The 22,190-nt window shown below is 30.2% G+C and overlaps 2 long non-coding RNA genes across 7 annotated transcripts; both read left to right on the forward strand.

Annotated features, from left to right (window-relative positions):
• Positions 1-389: 389 nt before the first annotated feature.
• LOC130954321 (uncharacterized) lies at positions 390-4,050 on the forward strand. Of its 4 annotated transcripts, XR_009076261.1 has the most exons (5): positions 390-1,090; positions 1,275-1,430; positions 1,541-2,191; positions 2,275-2,320; positions 3,265-4,050. It is a non-coding gene; the product is annotated as an uncharacterized LOC130954321 (long non-coding RNA). The 4 variants fall into 4 exon arrangements; XR_009076259.1 differs by having other exon boundaries at positions 1,541-2,320; XR_009076260.1 differs by lacking the exon at positions 3,265-4,050 and having other exon boundaries at positions 390-859; positions 989-1,090; positions 1,541-3,256.
• Positions 4,051-4,059: 9 nt separating this feature from the next.
• LOC130954319 (uncharacterized) lies at positions 4,060-9,402 on the forward strand. 3 transcript variants are annotated; one of them, XR_009076256.1, is made up of 7 exons: positions 4,060-4,724; positions 5,014-5,392; positions 5,490-5,564; positions 7,290-7,524; positions 7,624-7,738; positions 8,413-8,467; positions 8,874-9,402. It is a non-coding gene; the product is annotated as an uncharacterized LOC130954319 (long non-coding RNA). The 3 variants fall into 3 exon arrangements; XR_009076257.1 differs by having other exon boundaries at positions 5,025-5,392; XR_009076255.1 differs by having other exon boundaries at positions 4,060-5,392.
• Positions 9,403-22,190: the final 12,788 nt, after the last annotated feature.

Below are 22,190 nucleotides of genomic sequence, written 5' to 3' on the forward strand. Positions count from 1 at the left end.
GGGTTTTCATGTAGGTTGGGTAGGATGCGGGTTGAGTCTCAACCCTACCCGACCAGCTTGCATCCTATATATGTATATGTTATATACTTATATAAAAATACATTTTAAGTGAATGTTAAACCAAAGACGTTTTACTAAATGTAAAAGATCTTTAGTCATTAAAAAAAATCATTAATTAATAATTTAATAATATTGTTTTTTACATAAAAATCAGTTCTATTTTAAATTAACATAGAATTATATAATAATGTTATATATTTTTTATAACCCACAAGTAGAATCGAACACCCGTAAACTAAGAACGAGTAGAATTAGGGTTAGAATATTCTCAACCCACTAATAAAATAGTGTTGAGTTTAATTAAAAATTTCAACCCGCGGTATGCTACCCATTGCCACCCCTATAATCTTGAGGGCTTCACCATTGTGAAAATCCTCAGCTTGATCTGGTTTCGGCCCTTTCAATCAGGTTCCGTTTGCGAGTATGAGGGAGAGAACCAGTTAGGGTTTCAAGTAGAGAGAGGGATGGCGACAGAGAGTTACGGCTGAACCCTTCTTGGCCATGGCGATTTACTGTGAGGGTCCTCGGTGTCGTCACCTCTCGCCATTTTTAGAAAGCCGGCACGACATGAAGTTCGACGAAGCAAACCAGAGAGAAAAGCGTCGATAAAAGATTCCACCGGTGAAAGAGAGAACAACGGAGAGTGTGTGTGACGAAGTAGTGGTATAAGGCAGAGAAAGAGAGAACAACGGAGATTTTCTCTTTGAATTACGCAGCGTTTGTTTCACCAACCTCTCTACCTGCGAGGCTCCAACTCGGTGGTGGTGGGGGCGCCACTCAACTCTTCCGAACTTCACAGGTCAATAACACTACTACTTCCTCATGCTGCTGCTTCTTCAATTTGATATATTGCTATGTATCACCCAAACAAACCTCAAAGGACAAAGTTGGATTCTTTTTTGGTTGTTGGTAACATGTTTGGAAGCAGAAGAAGCAGTGAAGTCTACGTGTCCCCTTGGGACGATAAGCCCTTTGAGATGAACAGGATTTGGTCACGTTTCTTGATCCTCCTAATGAATTAGTGCCTTTGGTTAGTCACTCTCGGCTTCGCACTTATGAATTATGATGATGGAACTTTTTTGTTCATTTTTCATCAATTATAGAGAATAGTTTCATTTGTCTCTGTTACTATTATTATTATTATTAACAGACAAAATATGAAAGTTTACGACTTTTGTACTAATTTTATATGCTCCCACATTTGTGCTTCACAGCTTCATAGGCTATTCCATGAATATCAGTTGTGATTATGTAATGTCAGTGTGCTGGTGTGAGGTAGTACATTGCAACTAGATTTTTGGTTCAAGGAAAAAGATTGAAGACGTTCTCGAGGAAAGACGTCATCAACTGTTGCTTCTGTTAAAACCTAGGTATGTTCTTCTCTCCTTTATGGAAATATTTATATTCAGTAACTTAAACTTGTATTCCAAATTGATCTTTACTAAATATGAGAGTGTATATCTTTGGGATATTTTTGCAGACTTGTAAAGAAAAGTGCATCGCAGTTGTTCTCCAACTCCAGCAAAGATGATATTATAATTGCCCAACAACTGGAGGTTAGTCAGGTGAATTGGTTCATTGTTATTGTAGGTACTGGTCATACATTAATATAATGAATGCATTCTGTTCCCCATTACTCTATGCTGTTCTTGGAGAGGAGCAAAATGGAAATTAACTAAAAAATACAGTCCCCATGGAAAGGCCTATGGACTTTTTTCTCTTTCCTAGTATCATGTAAACATAAATCAGAGTGATTAAAAAATGTCTTTCCCTATTTAGCTCCTGAACTATGATACCAAAAATTTTCTAATTTGACATAACTTGAATTTTAGAATCCCTTAAGTTGAATTAGCAACTGTTTCTTTCTCTGCAATTTCATCCTGCTCTTTTTAATAGCTTCTGCTTGCAAAACTCTTCTACTATTGTACTTGAATGTATCTTTTTTGGTTGAAAAAAAAAGAAAAAAAAAAAAAGAAATTCTGTGTGTGTGAAGGAGAGAGAGAGAGTGTTTGTGTGTGTAATTCTCCTGCCATTTTTAGACCGTCTTAATCTTTAAAAGCTAAGGTTATCAATTTTGAGCATTTGTGTCATAGGACCGATGCCACTTTCCTGGATAAATTCCTACAGAAAGGTAAACTCACAATTCCTTTTTGCTCTTTGCTGTTTGCAAAATTTATTTGAAGACTCTGGTTGATTCGTCTGCTACTTTTAAAGGCTATATTTTCTTGCACTGATGGGAAGGCCTATGGACGTCTCATTGGTAAGTTTATTACTTTTTGGCTGAGAAATGCACGGAGGCCTATTGCTCAGTTACTGATTCAAGTAACATATGGCGAGAAATGCATGGACGTACCATTTCTTTTTTATATATATCTCACTGTTTTACAAGTATAATCACGCAAATCCATCAGCGGAGAAAAAGAAAATTCAATTTATCGTTGCTATTTAGTTTCTTCTCTTCTGTGATATATCTTTTGAGCAAATGATGTTTGCAATTTGATCAATCATTACGCAGTCGAGTTAAATCTCAATTTGGCCCCTGAAATTTGGCCTGATGCTCAGAATGACCCCCATAATTTTGTTGGCCCCAATTAAAACCCCCAAATTTACAATTGTGGCTCCAGCTTGCCCCTGTGATCATCTTCGTCACCGGAATGCTGATCTAGCGCAATTGCATGACATGTTGGACACTAATTAAACGACGGCGCATTAGTTTCGCACGCAAAACCTTTGGAAACCACGTAGTGTAAGGATTTTCTTGATGTTTGACAACTTATGATCGTCATAGTGGAAAGAAAGAGAGTTTTAACCCACAAAAAACTGAAACGGTGTGGTTTTTTAAGGGCTTCGGCACAAAACCAATGCGCCGTCGTTTAAGTAGTGTCCACCGTGTCATGCAATTGCATCAAATTAGCATTTTGGTGACGGAGATGATGGCAGGGGCAAGTTGGAGCCACAATTGCAAATTTGGGGGTTCTAATTGGGGCCAACGAAATTGTGAGGGTCATTCTGAGTATCGGGCTAAATTTCAGGGGTCAAATTGAGATTTAACTCTTACGCAGTCACATCGTTTCCATATTCGTTTTTAGTGCTCTGGATTTGGATTTTCTTCGCGATTTACGTTCTCCTTCAAATCATTATCACATTATTTACAATTGCAACAGCTCAATCCTGAATTCTAATTCGTTTTTTTCTATTGTGTAGTTCTAGTTTGGAAAATTCAGTTTCACTTTCTATGCGAGGGTTTCGCACTAGTTAGTTCCAGTTCAGTATTATGTGTGCCTTGTTTTTGAGGAAAGAAAGATTATTAGATGAATTTTTAATTTTGTAGTGTTTTTAGTTTATATGCATAAGGTTGGATCTAGATTTAGAAGGAAAATATCTTTTATGTGTGAGTTTTGGGTTGAATGTTTACTGATTTTGAAGAGGGTTAACTTTGCTTGTTAAGTAAGAATTTTTCAACTAATTTTTGTTTTGTTATAGGATGACTCACAGCGATGATGAAGTTCTTGGTCTGGGAAACAAGACTACCAGCGGAAATAAGAGGAAGTCTCCCAGTGAATCCCCTGAGAATTATTCTCCAGATAATAAAAAAAAGGACACGAGGAGATAGATGAAGAGGAGCAGAATGTAGATGAAGATAGAGATTTGAGATACAATCCTGAAGTTGATGTTGAATACCTCATGATGAGTAATTCCTGCTTTTTTCTGTTACTCAAAAGGAAAATTATTTTGTTGAATTGTTTCTCTCGAAAACATTAAAGATATTTTGACTAATACTTCAATTTGCAGGTCCCCTCTTGAGTCTAAGAATTACACCCTGATGACTGAAACACGGAAGCTAATTGGTAAAAGTCCAAGTGTGATTTTCTGGAGCAATTCGGTATTGTGTGGGGCTTTCTTGCGTAGCACTTTTTATGAATTCGAAGTGTTTAAACATTTAGTGATCGATGAGACTACTACTGTAGAGTAAGTTGCTGCTCTGGTGATTGAGGCAGATTCAGTCACTAGAGCAGCAACTTGCTCTACAGTAGTAGCCTCATCGATCACTAACTTCGAATCCATGAAAAAAGTGATACGCAAGGAAGCCCCACACGATACCGAATTGCTCCTAAACTGCACTTCACTAATTAGCTTACGTGTTTCAGTCATCAGTGTAATCCTTAGACTCAAGAGGAGACCTGTAAATTGAAGTATTAGTCAAAATATCATCATGAGGTATTCAACATCAACATCAGGGTTGTATTCCAAATCTCTATCTTCATCTAAATTCTGCTTCTCTTCATCTATCTTCTCGGTCATTTTTTTTTAATTATCTGGAATCATTATCAAGGGAGTCACGGGGAGACTTCCTCTTGTTTCCGCTGGCAGTCTTGTTTCCCAGACCAATAACTTCATCGTCGCTGTGAGTCATCCTAGAACAAAACGAGAATTAGTTAAAGAATCCTCACTTAATAAGCAAAGTTAACTCCCTCCAAAATCAGCAAACATTCAACCAAAATTCACACATAAAAGATATTTTCGTTTTAAATCTAGATCTAACTTCATGCATATAAACCAAAAACATTAGAAAATTCTTCTAATAATCTTTCTTTCCTTAAAAACAAAGCACACATAATACTGAACTGGAGCTTAAAGTGTTGTTTTGCACAGAAGACTTTCAGGTAATTCAAACTTTTTGTATCCCTAATTCCAATTTTCCAAATACAGTGGATAATCGTAGCATTTGATTGGCTAATAACATCATCACACGGATTGCCTTTCGTTGATCAGCCAAATGTTTTGATTTCAAATTCTAAACAAAACTCATTAGCGGGAATTTTCCCGCAAAAATTTTCAAATGAGTTTTAAACTTTTAATCTTCTTCAAAAAAAATTTCGAATTTATCATTTCTCTCTCTCTTTCCTCAATTTGTTTCTCTCTCAATTCAATCTCACGACCATTCACGATTAGAGAAAATACAGAAGCAAAATGGAAGACTGGAAAAGGCGTGAGTTGAAGAAGAGGGCAAAGGGAAAGGTCTGCGAGTTTGACGGTGTTGTAGTTGGTTGGTATGCATGTTGAGGTTGGTGAACGAATCTTTCTGTGGGAGAGGAGGCTGAGACCCTGCAGCAGCAGCGGGTTTTGCCTTCGGAGTCGTGTTTAACCGAAGCACAACGCTGTGTTTGCTTTTGATTTTACCTGCTTAGTGTTTCGGTGGAATAGCTGCTGCATTTTCAAACTTTGGTTCGGGTTGTGGATCTCTTGGTAATGTGAAGGGTCGAAGACACTGTTGCTGTTGTTGCTTGAGCTTTGAGAAGAAGTTCTTCATCGCTCAAGGTCTCTAAAGATGGTCAGTTTTGGGCTTCAGTTTTCAACATTAGAGTTCTTTTCTTTTTCTGATTGCTTCAAGCATTATTTTTTTTTGTCATTTTTGTTTTGCTGTTTAGGTTTTGCACATATACCAAGAAGTTGCAGCTTAAAGTGTTGTCGTAAATGATTCTGTAATACATGGGTAAAAACAGGTAAGCATAGGATTCTTGCAGGTTCCATCTGATTTCGTATTTATGTTTATTATCATTCTACATTGCTTGAATACCAAAACCGAAGCTGACATCTCTTGGGGCTAATATGGGTGTGTGCTTAATAAACATGGTTGATGATGGTTGTTAATAACAACAATGATATATATTATAACAAAATTAGTATTTCATTATAATAACATAACAGTGATAGGTGGTAATAGTATGCGGTGAGAGTGGTTCCTATTTTCCACAGGCCATAGCAAATGTGATGATAAGAAAAATGATTAAATAGTTCTGGCAAAAGAGCAAAACCAAATCAGGTTTGATCATTTAGCAGTGGCAAAGGTGGTAGTGTCTCTTAATTGTTATATTAATGGTGAAAGTAGTATAATTTGCTGTAAGGCAAGAATGGTCCTTATTTAGATTATTGCATTGTTTCTATTGTTTTCTAAATTTCCTTTTTTGAGTCTTCTCATCATTGTTGATTTAAAATAAAGAAAACAAATTCAGCAATTGATATGTGCGAATGTACGGAATAAAAGAAAAAAAGAGCACTGGCCACCAAATAAATAATGTGAGTATACTATTGTTTTGACCTCCCCAAGACACCTAAAAATTTTGACATAATAGTTTTAAAAGAAAGAAATGATATTGTGGCTCTCCAAAAATGATCTTTGTTTGATAGAAAGTACCAAATATGGCGTTTTTTGTTTTAGAATTTATTTGTGGAGTTTAATTCCTTTGCTTTTGCAGTGCAAAGATTTTCGTTGTTATTATTATTATTATTATTATTATTATTATTATTATTATTATTATTATTCATTTTTAAACCTGTCTTTAGGATTTGACTTAGAACGAAGGAAGAAGAAAAGGATAGAACAATACTATGAAGAACTAAAAATCTATACCAATACTGATTAATTATTAGTCACACTTTGAGCTTAGAAGAGATGCATTTTCCAAATAATTGATAGATTGGATAGTTGTTTTAAATAAGAAGTTTCTTCTATCCATAGGTTGGTCCATGTGATAATGTCAATCACACTGTCAAATTTGGAAAAGCTACATGCAAAGATAAATGTCATGACAAAGCTAAATGAGTTTGATATGTTCAATCGAATAGATAATCACATGGACTTCGAGCTTAGTTGATTTCTACTTTTTATTTCTCAAGTGGCACTAAAATTTGAGCATAAGATCAGGAAAGGCTATAAGCATATAACTATGGCCCTTCTTATGAGTGGCAAATTCACTATATATTCCTTTAATATCTTGATTGTAGATATTTTTACATTCAAGCAGAAGAGCTAACTTCATTCCTGTTTCTTGCTTTCTGTGAATAATATAAGTTGGCTTTCTGAAAAACATTATTAGTTTTTGGCTTAGGCAATTTAATTTGATATTGGCAAAGGTTTTTAATGACATAGAAAAGAACCCTAGGGATTTTATTGAGTCCTTTCAAATGTGATTTCATTTGGGATAGGAATTTGGATTACCATTTTGGCTTCCCTATGATGAAAAGCTCCTGGCCTGCTTAAGTGTTTTCTCCTAACTAATGAAAAAGGATAATCTAACATTGGTACATGGCTTATCCCTTTAGATTTTAATAATATATTTTTGTATTTATATGAGGATGTCTCATCTCTTTTATTTCTCTTTCTGATACAATCTTTTTCTATAAAAGAAAATAATAGTTATTTACTGTTTTGTATGTGTGCTATGCAGATTGCAAATCTTTTGGATTGTACTTCATGGTCAGGGGCTGGACCAGGGCTAATGGAAGATGTTACTCAAGGTGCTCTTCAAGTAGGACCAGTTGGTGGATTCAAGTTTTAGTCATCTGATATATCTTTGCCATAATGATTTAATTTATGTCCTATTAAAATAGAAATTCTCATTGTAATGGCTTTTTATGTAAATGCAACTTATTGAAGGAGGATGTAAAGCTCCAATCCACACGGTAACTCACCTTTCTTTATATTTATTTTAGACTAACTATGAATTGTGCATTTGTTCACTCCGTGCTTACATCTTTGATTGATGATGTGGTTTACTACAGATTCTTTTAGTGTTCAGCTACCACAACATGTTGGAGACAGTAGGTTCTTCTATGGCATCCCCTCATTGAGTTTTCAGAAATATCTCAGGAACTGAAGACAATATACACATATGAGGTTTCATGATTTCTCAACCATCCTAATTTGATTTTATTTGATTTGCTATGCCTCAACTTTGTTATGAACATACCTATTAAGAGAGTGTCATTGCTATTATCATGATCTCCCATTTGGCAAAGGATGATGCGGAGTTGTGGTTGAGGTTCAAACAGCAGCTGTGCCATTTGTATCAAGATCATAGCTTACTCTGACCTGCCCATAAAATTTGTTCCTAATATTTTATTGTTAGATAGCTTACTTTATTTGTCTTTTATTAATTATATTGCTGATTTTTTATTGTTTTCATGTCTTATGTCAGTTCTTAGACATTGAGAATTCGAGGTTGCGATTGACCTGCATTGTAAATGTGTTAAGCAATCATTTTATGTGTTATCTGTTAGGAATAATAAATATATGAATAAGGAATTTAAAATGGCTTATAAGAATTCCTTTATTTGTTGTGTACTTATCTGATTTGTAGAATTGTTGTACATAGAAGTAAACCAGTTTTTAATTTTGATTATTTGTGAGCAAAGTTTGTGAAATAAAGAGTGAAGAAGCTGGAAATATTCTTTCGTTCCAATCTCATCCCAACTTCTTCGTTCTACCAAAAGTATCCCTTTTTTAATTATTTTCACTTTCTTTTCCATAGTTTGCTATATCATACTAATAATATTTGTTAATTTTTGCAGAAGAAAGCGCGGGCTTCATTTCCAAGTGTTTGGTACCACTAGCATCTTTAAATATGTAAGTAGTCAGAGGAACTTCCTCAAATCTAATATAGTTATATGAATCTTTTTAGATAATATTTATATTTTATTAGATGGTTAGGAGAAAATATGTAGGTGTTAGTTACAACTTTTCATGTGATTTAATTATGTAAAAGTTCCTTTTTTCTGCATTTATTTATTTATATTTTGTTTCAACTTGAGTTTTTCTTTCTTGGAAAAAAATAAAAGAATGTGAATGACTTGGGTATGTGTTGTTAACATTCACCAATATCTTGCTACTCTCTGTGTCATGTTTATTAGGATGTTTTTTCTTTTTGTTGATTTTATACTATTACGTGGAATTTTATTTATGTTATTGGTGCAATATTAATAATTTTAGATGTTAGGTATTACAAAACATGAACCTTTTGTGCATCTTGCAGGTAATCCTAATCGTGTATCAAAGTGGTTTTCATATTCTTTCTTGGATATAACAAGGTAAAGGTCTCAACTCTCAAGATGTTGTCCCAGATTGCATTTAATAATAGCAATATTTGCTGGGAGGAGCTGGAGTAGAAGAGAAAGCATGGGCAGTTACCAGTCATCATGGTTGCCATTAAGCCACATTAAATATTGATGATCTTGAATTGACTATCGGAAATGGATCATCTCCAGTTTTTTCAACACTTGACAAAATACAGTGCAATCTCTCACCTTTGATTTTAATAGTGGGACCAGAAATAAATAAGAGAGAGAGAGTGTTGAATGGTTAGATTAAACACTGCATACCATCCAGTTTTTTATTCACTAGAGAGGATCCACTCCCATTGACTATCTTTGTTTGAGCAAACAATTCAGGCTATATAGCTTGGAAATAAGAATAAATTTTGATGCACATCCAGTAGGATATACACAAGACTGCATCATTGTATTGCTAACTTGAATGTTTCACTAAATTAAAGCTAAATCTTAAATGCCATTACATTATTCATGTAGTGAGTTTTATATACTTAAAAAGGGTTATGATGTTATAAATAAGATTATACTTGAATTGTCTATTTCTGGTTAATGGTTTATTTTAAGAAAAAATTATATTTGTTTCAAATTTTGTAATTGTCATTTTTTTATTGATTTTTTTTCATTTATTTTGGCTAACATTGGATATAAAAGTTATCATAAAATTGTGTATTGACTTTGTTGTATGTTCAATATATTACACTGAAAATTATTGGCTAATTGTAGAATAGATGCATGAATTTAAGTTTTCTAAAAGCAAAGAAGGTTTTCTAAAAGCAAAAAAGGATATAGTAAAATGAAAGAATAGTTACATATTTGTTCTTATAAAAATATATATTAACAAATATAGAAAAGACAAAATTTCTGAAAAATAGTATTTTTTCAAAAGCCAAAACTTTGAAGAAAGTCTAAAGAAAAATGTCCTTTTAAAATCAAATTGTTTAGCTGTTGTAGCATATGACATTAAAAAATAGTATATAAAAAATATAGTCAAAAGATGAGTCTTTTCTATAAAAGATGTAAATAGATATATATCTTTTTTATTAGCAGTTATGATTTTTTTTTCTCATTTTTAATTTGAATCTTTCTTTTTGATAGTGTATTTCTTTGAGGCTATAAAAGTACTTAATTTATTCATGGTCAAAATCTTATTCCAAAAACAAATAATAATTGATAATTTGACAATATCTAAGAAGGCTATTTTCTGTTTTATATATTTTTCATTATAGTTCTATTTAATTATTTTAATTCCATGGAAGTTGGCAATTGTTCAAGATTCCATGATACAAATATAAAAAAAATATTTTATGCTTTCTATTTTAGAATAAAAATTTTCAATAACAACACAATCTATTACTTTTGAATTTAGCCACTTTTATTATTTCAGAACATCATTTATATTTTTACATCTCTTATAAATAGCAAAATAACATAATACTTTATAACTTTTTTTTACAGCAATTTTTTTCGTCTGTTTAAAAGATTTCATATATTTTTTCATACAATATCAATGCTCCTTTATTTTCGTTTGTTTTGCCCGCGATGCGCGGATATCTTGCTAGTATTATATAAAGGCCCAATAAATTTTATATGGGAAAATGTTTTTCACTTTTTATGTTAAATCGTATAATATAAAGTATATTTACGCACTATTTTTTTCAATATTTATAATTTCTACTAATAAAGAATGGATGTAACACAAAAATATTAAACATAATAAACTCATGTTTACCGTCAATCCTATCATTCTTTTGTTTAATTAAGTAGTATTGCTGTAGGAGTTAACAAATTTTTCGATCTATGTGCTAATTTAGTTTAAACTTTATATCACTTTATATATATAGTTAAACTTTTGAAACCTAAATTTTATTATATAGTTAAATTTTATTTAGTTTAAACTGATTTTGAAATTCACCAAGAATCGAACTCTTAACCTTTTAAATCTAGTGCTTTAATACAATGTCATGATACCACTCATCCCAAAAATTTCAACTGATGGAAAAAGGTAACATTAATGATTATATTTCTAATACTCTATAAACCTCCATTATACATATTATATAAATATTTCATTGACTTTTCATACTTTTCCTTATTTTAAAAACTAATCTATATCGTATTATGAGAGTAAAATAATAAGATGTTAAAGACTAAAAAATAATGATAAAGATATTTGTAAATAAGTGCTTAAAAATAATGAAAAAAATTGCTGTTTTTGAATGTGTGTCTACGTGTTTTGGATATGAATATTAGAAATTCGAAATTTGGGATGAATGATAACTGTTTAGAATTGTCAATTTGTTTTTATCAACGGCTCTTATATATTCTCACCATATTATCCAATTCTTTTTTATTTTTTATACAAAGATGTTATCTAACCACTTTTTTTTAGATAGAGTAAAATTCGTTGTATTTCATGATAATTTAATGTATATAATATAAGGATAATAAAGTAACACAATCTAAATCAAAAGGCGAAGAATAAAAACGTATAATGCTTCCCTCAGTCCAAAATAAAGTTCATTTGAACTAATTCATGCACTAAAATAATTAATATATTTAGACATTTTAGTAACACATTATAACAGCAAAAATAAAATATCTTTCAAATCTTTCGTTATATATTTTGGAATATATTAATTTTTAATTTTTCAATAAAAAAAGTAAAACAATTAAAAACAATATAACTCATAAATATCAAAACTAAAAATATTTTTACAATTATTTTAACTCACTATAACTCATTAAGTTCTAGTATGAACATTTTTTAATTTTTAATTAAAAATCTTATTACATCTACAATAGAATTAAATTTTACTTTTATAAAACTTATCAAAATATATTTAAATTAATAGAAAAGCTCTGCATCCATATATTTTTTACATGATTGTTAACCAAGTAATTTCCTCCACACGCGCATCCCCCACCCTTCACTTGTTTGTCATACACGCGCTACATATAACTACATATAACGTGCTGCAACATAAAGCTTTGCTCAACGTAAACCTTCTTCTTCTCTGCTTGCGTTCTTCCTTATTGATCTGCATTGCTTTTGTCGTTCTCCTCTGATCGCGTTCATTTTCTTGTTTTCTTATTTCGATCTGGTTACGTTGCATTTATCTTCTTCCTATTCTTCTTCGTTTTCTTCTTCGATCTGCACTTCTGAATCGAAACAATAAATGACTCAACTTCAAATCAAGAGAGCGATTTAGACTACTCTTCTGAAACGAATCAAACTGACAAAGTTTGAATTATTCGATTTTGAATCGAATTGAATGGAATGTAATTGCTAATTTGAATTGAATTAAATGGACGGAGCTGTACTGAATTGAATTGAATTGAATTGAATTGATAATATGTAAATTGTAGGCAGAATTATTTGAATTTGATTTTATATAATGGATTATGTTTTGTTCACTCAATACTATACAATTGTTTCACCATGAGTACTGTGTTCGGTTCATTCTGCAGAAAGCTGTTTGAATTTGATTTTATATAATGGATTATGTTTCATTCACTCAGTACTATACAATTGTATTGTGTTTGGTTCACCATGAGTACTGTATTCGGTTCATTCTGCAGAAAGTTGTTTGAATTTGATTTTATATAATGGATTATATTTCGTTCACTCGGTACTATACAATTGTATTGTGTTCGGTTCACCATGAGTACTGTGTTCGGTTCATTCTGCACTATTTAAAACTTTTTTTTCTCACCTTCTACTGCTTCTTCAATAGAGAAAGAAGGAGAAAAAGACAAAAAAAACACGGCAGTAACAACAACAAAAGAATGACGATAAGAAGAAAATACGTGAAGAAGAAGGAACGCGAAAAAAGAGGAAAATGAAGAGTAGGAGGAACGCAAAGAAGAAGACGCTCCGTGTATAAACGAGCGTGAGAAGAAGAAGAAGCCTTGGGTAAGAGCGATTTCGTGTGTGTTGGGCGGGTGTATTTCACATTTCATTTAATGGTATTGAGTTTTTTTTGTGTTGGACCAACTTGGTTACATGGTTACATGGATGTGAAGCATCCCCCATTAAATTAATTAGTTTAAATAACTCTTACCTAACATAACAGGTGTTAGTCTATCTGTTATCTCTTAGAATATATGTATTCATTTGGTATCAGAAAAAAATGCTAGATAATTAAATTTTTTTAATTAAATTAAATCAAGTTAAATTTACGTACACACATTTTTTCTTTGTTTCTTCTTCTTTCTTCTCATCTTCCTTTATTATCATCGTTATATTATCTTTTTCTTTTTTCTCTCCTTTTTTCTGCATCTTTCTCTCTTCTTCTTTTTTCTTTTTCATTATTTTTCTTTCTAAAAAAAACAAAAATAAAAAGAAAAAAAAAGAAAAGAAAAGACATCACAAAAAATAAGAGTAACAAAAAAAGAAAAAAGAAGAATAAAAGTAAAACAAACTGTAGCACTCTATTTTATATATCACGATTAACAAAATTTTAGTGTAAAAATCAAGAAATTTCTGTGTTATAAAAGAAATTTGATGCTATTTTTTTGTTTTGTATTTTTTTCAAACTCTTCTTCCTCCTTTCCCACCTTCTTCTTGGTATCTAATTATTTTTGTTTCACACACATAATTTTTTTTATTTAAAAGAAGTAATTATGCAACATTTTATTCTATTTTTTAGTTTACAATAAAAACACAGAAATTATATACGAAGAAGATTGAAGAAGAACAAAAAATATTAAAAAATTTGCAATATCAAATTCAGAAACCTTAAAAAATTTCGGTGTTAAAGTTAAGAAAAATTTCTTCAATGATATCAGCATATTTAAAGGAAGTCCAACATTTGAAACCTCTTCCATCTCTAACTATAATTCTATGGTCAAAACATTAAAAAAATCACAATCTAAAAAAGTGAAGAGTGATACTTTACAAGGTTGACATCATTACGAAGAGATTTCAAATATTATAATTAAAAAATTTAGATGTTTCTTATCTTCTTTTAATTTTTTTTGTGTATGGAAACATATTCTGTTGATCTGTTCTAATAATAGCTATTTTATTTTATCAATATGAACAATTGACACACCAGATTAATCATAATAGTTATTCAGATGTATGGATTGATTAGGAATTGTAAACTTAAATTGTTACTTGTGACCATTTCTTTTTACTTCCTTTCTAGCAGAGAAAATTGACAAAAAAAAATAAGTGTCCATCTCATCAATTACAATATTGCATGAATATACAAAGATTCAAGGTATAAATCAATTAAAAAGAGAACAAATTTTACTCTTGTCTTCTCTTCTGAGATACTAAAATGACACTTTCTTTTCGTCTATATATAAAATGTATATTTTTCTCCCTTATAACCTTTAAAAAACCTCCTCTTTATTCTATTTTAAATTTTTTCTGTTAGCTAATGTTAACTTTATTTATTTTTCAAAAAAAATATTTTTTACAAAAATATACTTTAATAAAAAATTTATTTTTTATTATTAAATTTTGTTTACCAAAATACCAAAATTTTGCTTACAAAGGCATCCATGCATTTCTCACCCAAAAAATAATAAACTTACGAATCAGTCGTCCATGTGGGTTTACGGAAAAGTATCAATAACATTAAAGTAATTTTTTTTTAGCGTGGATAAATAATTAAATGTATTTTTATTTTACTTTTTTAAAATTATTTAAAATTTGAAATTATAGATTAAAATTAGTTAAATTTTAAAATTTGATTAATTTAAAAAGGTAATTTTTGTCTAACATAAAAAAATATTTAAATATTTTTATAAAATTCAATAATCTTTTTTTTAAAAAATATAAGGGTATTTTAATTAAAAAAATTGATATGATATATATTTAAAAAAAATAATTAATTATTGACATAGAAAATATAATCCACATATCGTATTTTAATTTGTTTATATTTTTATTGTATCGATACGCATGTATTTATAATTATATTAACTATTTTATATTATATGATTTATTTAAATAATCTTATTTATTGTTATAAATACTAAATGGAATAAGTCATTGCTATTTTTTATTAAATTTAAATGAGAATAAAACTAAATATTCTATATTTACTTGGGCCTTTCAAGGAATTCATTTACTGTAGTGTCAGAAAAAAAAAAAAAGAGAGATTCATGCATTGGAGAGGAAAGGAAAGAAGTTGAATCCCCACACCAACTTCGAAAAGAGGGAGTTCCTCTTCAGAAACACCATGTATATCTAATGATAACTTGTTATCTTTAAAATAAATAATTATATTAAATTATAATTAATTAAATAATTAAATCATATTTATAATTTATTAATAATTATAATAATTATTTAATATATTTATTAACAAATTAATTATGATTTAATAATTTAATTTATTATTATTTAAATAATTAATCATAATTAATTATATTAAATAATTATATCTCTATTTAATTAATAATTTATATTAATTATTTAAATCATAATTAATATAAATAATTATATTAAATTATAATTAATTATTTTTATTTATATAAAAAACTAAATTAATATTTTTACATCTTACAAAATAATTTTTGGTTGAGTTGCTTATTTTTATTTATAAAATTTAAAATACTAATTACATTACAAAACTAGTCGTTGTGATGTAGTATGTTTTATTCGTTTGTGATATAACTCTTAAAATTTGTCAATATTATTATACCGTTATTGTTTGTGAAAGTAACTATTGTAAAATTAGCTATTATAAATTTCTTTCTTGAATATTAATATCTTTTAATAGTGAATTATTTTTGAATTTATAAATTTAAATAATATTATTAAAAAAATAATAACTATATTAATTTTAATAACTTTAATTAATTAATTAAGTGAGACCATAACAGGGACTAAAGTTAGTTCCTCCTAATGAAGAAAAGATGGATGTTTTGAGTTCCTATTTACTGTTTATGACGCAAAAACTGATGTGGAGTTACTTTTTATAATAGGTGGATCATAAATAAAAATTAGGATGAGTTTCCTACTGGAGATGATCTTAATGGAAACCAATAGCCTAGTATAAATATAACTCTAAGGTTTTAGTTTCCCAATACACTAAAATTACTATGCGATCCTTGTTTTATCAAAAAAATAATATTCAGTTTAAAATAAGGATTTAATAGAGTTTGGTTGAAGAAGATTAAAGAATCGCATATTATGATTATGAACTTTATCAAAAAAATTACTATTCAGCCTAAAATAAGGATATGATAGATTTTGGTTGAAAAATATCAAAAAATTACACATTAAAATCACCAACAACAAATTAAGATAGTTGTTAGAAGGTGTTGATGGTGTGGGTAGCAGTACTTTCGAGAGAGAGAACTTCAGAGAGAAAGATACAATTGTGAAATTTGATAGGATAAAATGGTGAATCTCATTTATTAGAAGAGTCTACATACATATATATACACCTTCTACAATGCACCTTAACTATAATAGAATAAAGCCTTTCTAACTAACAGTAATGAACTTGGTGAGCCTTTCACTTGATAAACTTAACTAAGCTACTAACACGCACTATATATAATAGCTCCTGACTTACACTATACTAACAATCTATAGCTCTAAATATAAAGGTCAAGTGACACCCTCCCTTAAGTTAGGAGCACATATGTTCAGCATTTCAAGTTTGTCTCGTAGTCCACTAAACACTGTGGGTGCAAGTGCCTTAGTGAGCAGATCAGCCACTTGCTCATGAGTCGAAATTGGCAGTAAGTGAATCAGTCATTCTTGAAGTTTATTTCTTACCACGTGACAATCTATTTCTATATGCTTCGTTCTCTCATGAAAAACAGGATTGGATGCAATGTATATAGCCGATTGACTATCATAAAAGATGTTAATAGCCTTGGAAAGAGGAACCTGCAAGTCTCTTAATATGTAACTAATCCACTGTGCTTCTCGAGTGGCACTTGCCAAAGCTCGATACTCAGCCTCAGAGGATGAGGACGCCACTGTCAATTGCTTTTTGCTCTTCCACGATATGAGTGAGTTTTCCAGATAAAAGCAATAAGCCGAAATTGACTTCCTTATGTCTGGACATGCTGCCTAGTCTGAATTTGAGAACCCAGTCAGATTGTAATTTACCTCTGAAGTGAAGAACAGCCCTGCTGCCGACACTCCTTTCAGATACCTGAGCACATGATGTGATGCCTGCATATGTTGGGTGGTTGGACAGTCCAGAAATTGACTGAGTTTTCCCACTGCATGGCTGATATCTGGTCTGGTGTTGGCTAACTATAGATTGTTAGTATAGTGTAAGTCAGGAGCTATTATATATAGTGCGTGTTAGTAGCTTAGTTAAGTTTATCAAGTGAAAGGCTCACCAAGTTCATTACTGTTAGTTAGTTAGAAAGGTTTTATTCTACTATAGCTGAGGTGCATTGTAGAAGGTGTATATATATGTATTTAGACTCTTCTAATAAATGAGATTCACCATTTTATCCTATCAAGTTTCACAATTGTATCTTTCTCTCTGAAGTTCTCTCTCTCGAAAGTGCTGCTACCCACACCATCAACACCTTCTAACATGGTGCGGTGAGCGTGGAGTGTGGCAAGCACTGAGATTCAGATTGAGGAAGACACAGCTTGATCTGAAATCTTGTCAATTTTGCAAGAGCTCAGTTACGGTAATGGTGATCCAAGTTCTCACTTTCTACCCTCGCCCTGCAATCTCGATCTGGATTTCAATTTCAGTCTCGAATTCAATATCGAACTGACGCTAGGGTTCGCGATTTCTTCTCAATTTGTTGATTCACACTCTCTGTTGAGGTTAGGGTTGGTGATTGGATCCGACCTCTTTCTTCCAATTCTCCATTCAACATCTCCCCTGTTTTCTCCCAATCCTTCTCCAAATTCTCAAGTCTGATCTCTTCTTCCTTCTTCTTCTGATTTCTTCTCTTCCTACAAACTCAAACGACAGAGCTTGATGAGAGTGTGCTCCCTTCCATTCCCTTCAATTGTGAGGCAGCAACTCCGATCAACGAGATTGTAGGAAGAAGGTTGTTCAATCGTGATTGCTTGATGGAAGGTGTCAACGCAGAGGCGTTCATGAACTTCTTGAACCAGATCACAGCATTTCAAGCGAACCTTACCAAGAAGAATACCAAACCGCATCAAGATTCGACAAGCATTTACTACCTTCATCCATCTGAAAGTACTGGCACACCTCTTTCCACTGTTATACTTGATGGTGTGGGTAGCAGCACTTTCGAGAGAGAGAACTTCAGAGAGAAAAATACAATTGTGAAAGTTGATAGGATAAAATGGTAAATCTCATTTATTAGAAGAGTCTACATACATATATATACACCTTCTACAATGCACCTCAGCTATAGTAGAATAAAGCCTTTCTAACTAACTAACAGTAATGAACTTGGTGAGCCTTTCACCTGATAAACTTAACTAAGCTACTAACACGCACTATATATAATAGCTCCTGACTTACACTATACTAACAATCTACAGCTCTAAACATAAAGGTCAAGTGACACCCTCCCTTAAGTTAGGAGCACATATGTTCAGCATTCCAAGTTTGTCTCGTAGTCCACTAAACACTGTGGGTGCAAGTGCCTTAGTGAGCAGATCAGCCACTTGCTCATGAGTCAAAATTGGCAGTAAATGAATCCGTCCTTCTTGAAGTTTATTTCTTACCACGTGACAATCTATTTCTATATGCTTCGTTCTCTCCTGAAAAACAGGATTGGATGCAATGTATATAGCCGATTGACTATCACAAAAGATGTTAATAGCCTTGGAAAGAGGAACCTGCAAGTCTCTTAATATGTAACTAATCCACTGTGCTTCTCGAGTGGCACTTGCCAAAACTCGATACTCAGCTTCAGAGGATGAGGACGCCACTGTCAATTACTTTTTGCTCTTCCACGATATGAGTGAGTTTCCCAGATAAAAGCAATAAGGCGAAATTGACTTCCTTATGTCTGGGCATGCTGTTCAGTATGAATCTGAGAATCCAGTCAGATTGTAATTTACCTCTGAAGTGAAGAACAGTCCTGCTGTCGGCATTTACACTATACTAACAATCTATAGCTCTAAACATAAAGGTCAAGTGACAATAGTGATCACGAATTTAGATACACTTTTATATTTTTAACTCTCTTTTTTAATAATTTAATATAGATAATCTTAGAATTAAAAAATTTAAAAATTTTTAATATAATAAACTAACCACTAGACTAAATTAAATTGGTTAAATTAAGTTGTTGGTTACTAACGCAAACAAAACATGTTATATCATGAATCATTCTTAAATTATTTTAACTACTTATAAAATAATAAAATACGCCTAACACATTTGAATTAAAATGGAGAAAAAATCCCCTTTCAAAATTACAAGCTGATCTGAATAATACTTTGTTGGCATGTATTATTAGTACACGTTTTTATAATCTATCTATCTATTCTATTATATAAAAATCGGATGTATGTACTTAATGATGAAACTGACGTGGCATGTTTCGGAGAGTATTTCTCAATTTAATTGTTTTAACTCACTTAATACAATTTATTACACCGACTTAATTATATCAACTAATTAATTTGTTTAGATATTTAAATATTAATATAATTAATATAATTTATATTACTTAATTTATTATACTACATTAATTATAATTCCTTATATTAGTAAATTAATTTTTTCATTTATAAAATCTAAAATAAAATAAATAAATTGTTATTTATTCTAATTAAATTTATTTATATATTATATATAAATTAACGTTAATTTATAAAACACAGAACTTGTGAATTGTGATAAAAACGCAAATAAAAAAATGCATACAATTATAGAAGAATTACATCTATCCTCTTTATTTATTTCTAACCATTGTTTTAGATTTTAACTTTTATTTTAAAACTAGTGATAGTGAAATTTTATTAATGCTAGATAAAATTATAGAAGAATCTATAAAGCAATATAAATTATTACTCTTTCAATTAAATCATACCACATACAAAAATAAATAAGATTTACATATTAATTTTTTTGAGTAAATTCTTTTTAAAATATAAAAATTAGACTTATTTACGCTAAAGTTTTAAAGGTAATATAGAATATAACAACAAATTTAACATTCATTAAGGAAATAAATTTGTTTATGGCTATTTCCTAATTATAAATAATAACAAGACTTATGAAAAAATATTAATGTCATCATAATATTAGGTAGTTGGTAGTTTCATAGGCGAAAATTATTAAGTAATTACGTAAAAATTAGCAATGAACAAGCAATAAGGATTCAGAAAAAATCTATTATATAATACCAATTTCATAATTAAAATATGTCACATATCATATTCTCATATATTGTATTTATTATTTATTTTATTATATAAAAATTAGGTTTCTGCATTTAATGATAAAGTTGACGTGACATGTTTATGAGAGTTTTTAGGGATTTGTTTCTTTTAACTCATTAAATATAATTTATTATTATAAATTAACTATATCAACTAATTGATTTAATTAGATATCTAAATATCACATAGTTTATTATAATTTATATCAATTTGATTTGGTAGTATTTTTTAATTTATTTCTTTTAATATTTTGTTAGTATTTTTTAATTTATTTTTTTAATTTATTAAACCAAAATAATTATTAAAATAATAAATCTATTAATAAAATAGATTCTTGAGATATTTTTTACTAATGATTAAATCAAATCAAATCATATATGTTGAGCTAAATTTAAATCATGTGAATTAAGGACTAAACTAAATTTTGGAGTGGCTTTGGTTTATCAACGTAAATTAACCTAATATGTGATATTAGTTATTATTATATATATGAAAAATGTGAATTATGTATGCATTATTTGGATTAGAAGAATTTGTAAAAAAATAAAATGCTGGAGAAGAAAATAGATAAAAAAATTAATTTTTTATTGTTTGGATCAACAAAGTAATTAAATGGAAAACATAAAAGTGTATGTGAAGCTCATGTAAATTTTTTCTCTTTAAATTTGCGAAGAAAACTAATGCAAAAGTGCAAACATAGATAAAAATACGGAGTTACCATTTGAATTATAATTTATATATAATATATAAAAAACATTAATATGTTTTTACTCTATTATAATTTTTTCTCTTCTTAATTTTTCTTCCATCTAAGCAAAAGAAAATTTTTTCTTTATTTTTTTCCATTCAATTTTTCTTCATCTAAACCACACACAAAAAATATACTTTTCTTTCTATTTTCTTTCCTCTTATTTTCCATCTTATATCCAAACAATAGCATAGTGTTTATCCATTTATCTTCTATTAATATTCTTATAACAAGGATACATGTGACTTTATAAAAATGATATAACATAAACTTTAATTATATGAAAATTTATTGAGTGGTTAGAATAACTTCACGTTATGAACCAATAAATGCTAACAATAGGGATGATCACAAAAACAGTCAAAATGGATATTTGTAGGGATTACTTGCGTTTTGGGGCTAGATGGGGACTCGTGAAATCCTCACGACCTGCCATGCGAAAATGGATGGAGACTAGGGGTGGCAAATGGACCGAAACCTGTCAGGCTGGCCCGTATAACCCGCCAAAAAAGGCGGGTTAGGCTGGAAATTTGAGACCGCCAAACTTAAAAATTCCACCTACTCCCGCACTGCCTAATCCATGGATTTTGGCAGGACAGGGTGGGGCGGGACAGGCTTATCTGTTGGGCCAAGCTTTTATTTTGTTATGGTCATTTTTTTACAAATTTCTATGATGTTATTGATCTACAAGAGGATGGAGATGATAATTGAAGAAGTTTTAAGTTATATTTTGGATTTTGTTTTATGTTTGATTATTATAAACTTGAAGATGTTTAATTATATATTTTGGAGTATATTTGTTTTATTTTGGACAATGTTAATTTTATTATTTTGTTTTAAAAAATTTGATTTATATTTATGTTTATTACATATTTATAATTATAAAGACTTTAATGTGTGTGAATTTAAAATTATAATTTTTTATTTTTAGAAATTATAAATTTATTAAAATTATTGTGAAATTATATATATTATTTAATATTTAATGGTTTATAAAAAAAAAAAGAGATCCTGCCAACCCGCCAGTCTACATTAGGCAGGACAAGAGAGAAATTTAGGACCGTCTTATTAGACGGAATGAGGCTGGCCAGTCCACCAAATGGCGGGCTTTTGGCGAGACAGGACGGACTTTTTCGTTTGCCACCCCTAATGGGGACACGGACATAAGTACCTGCC

Source organism: Arachis stenosperma, chromosome 10 (assembly GCF_014773155.1).
Source record: "Arachis stenosperma cultivar V10309 chromosome 10, arast.V10309.gnm1.PFL2, whole genome shotgun sequence".
Lineage (NCBI taxonomy): Eukaryota > Viridiplantae > Streptophyta > Magnoliopsida > Fabales > Fabaceae > Arachis > Arachis stenosperma.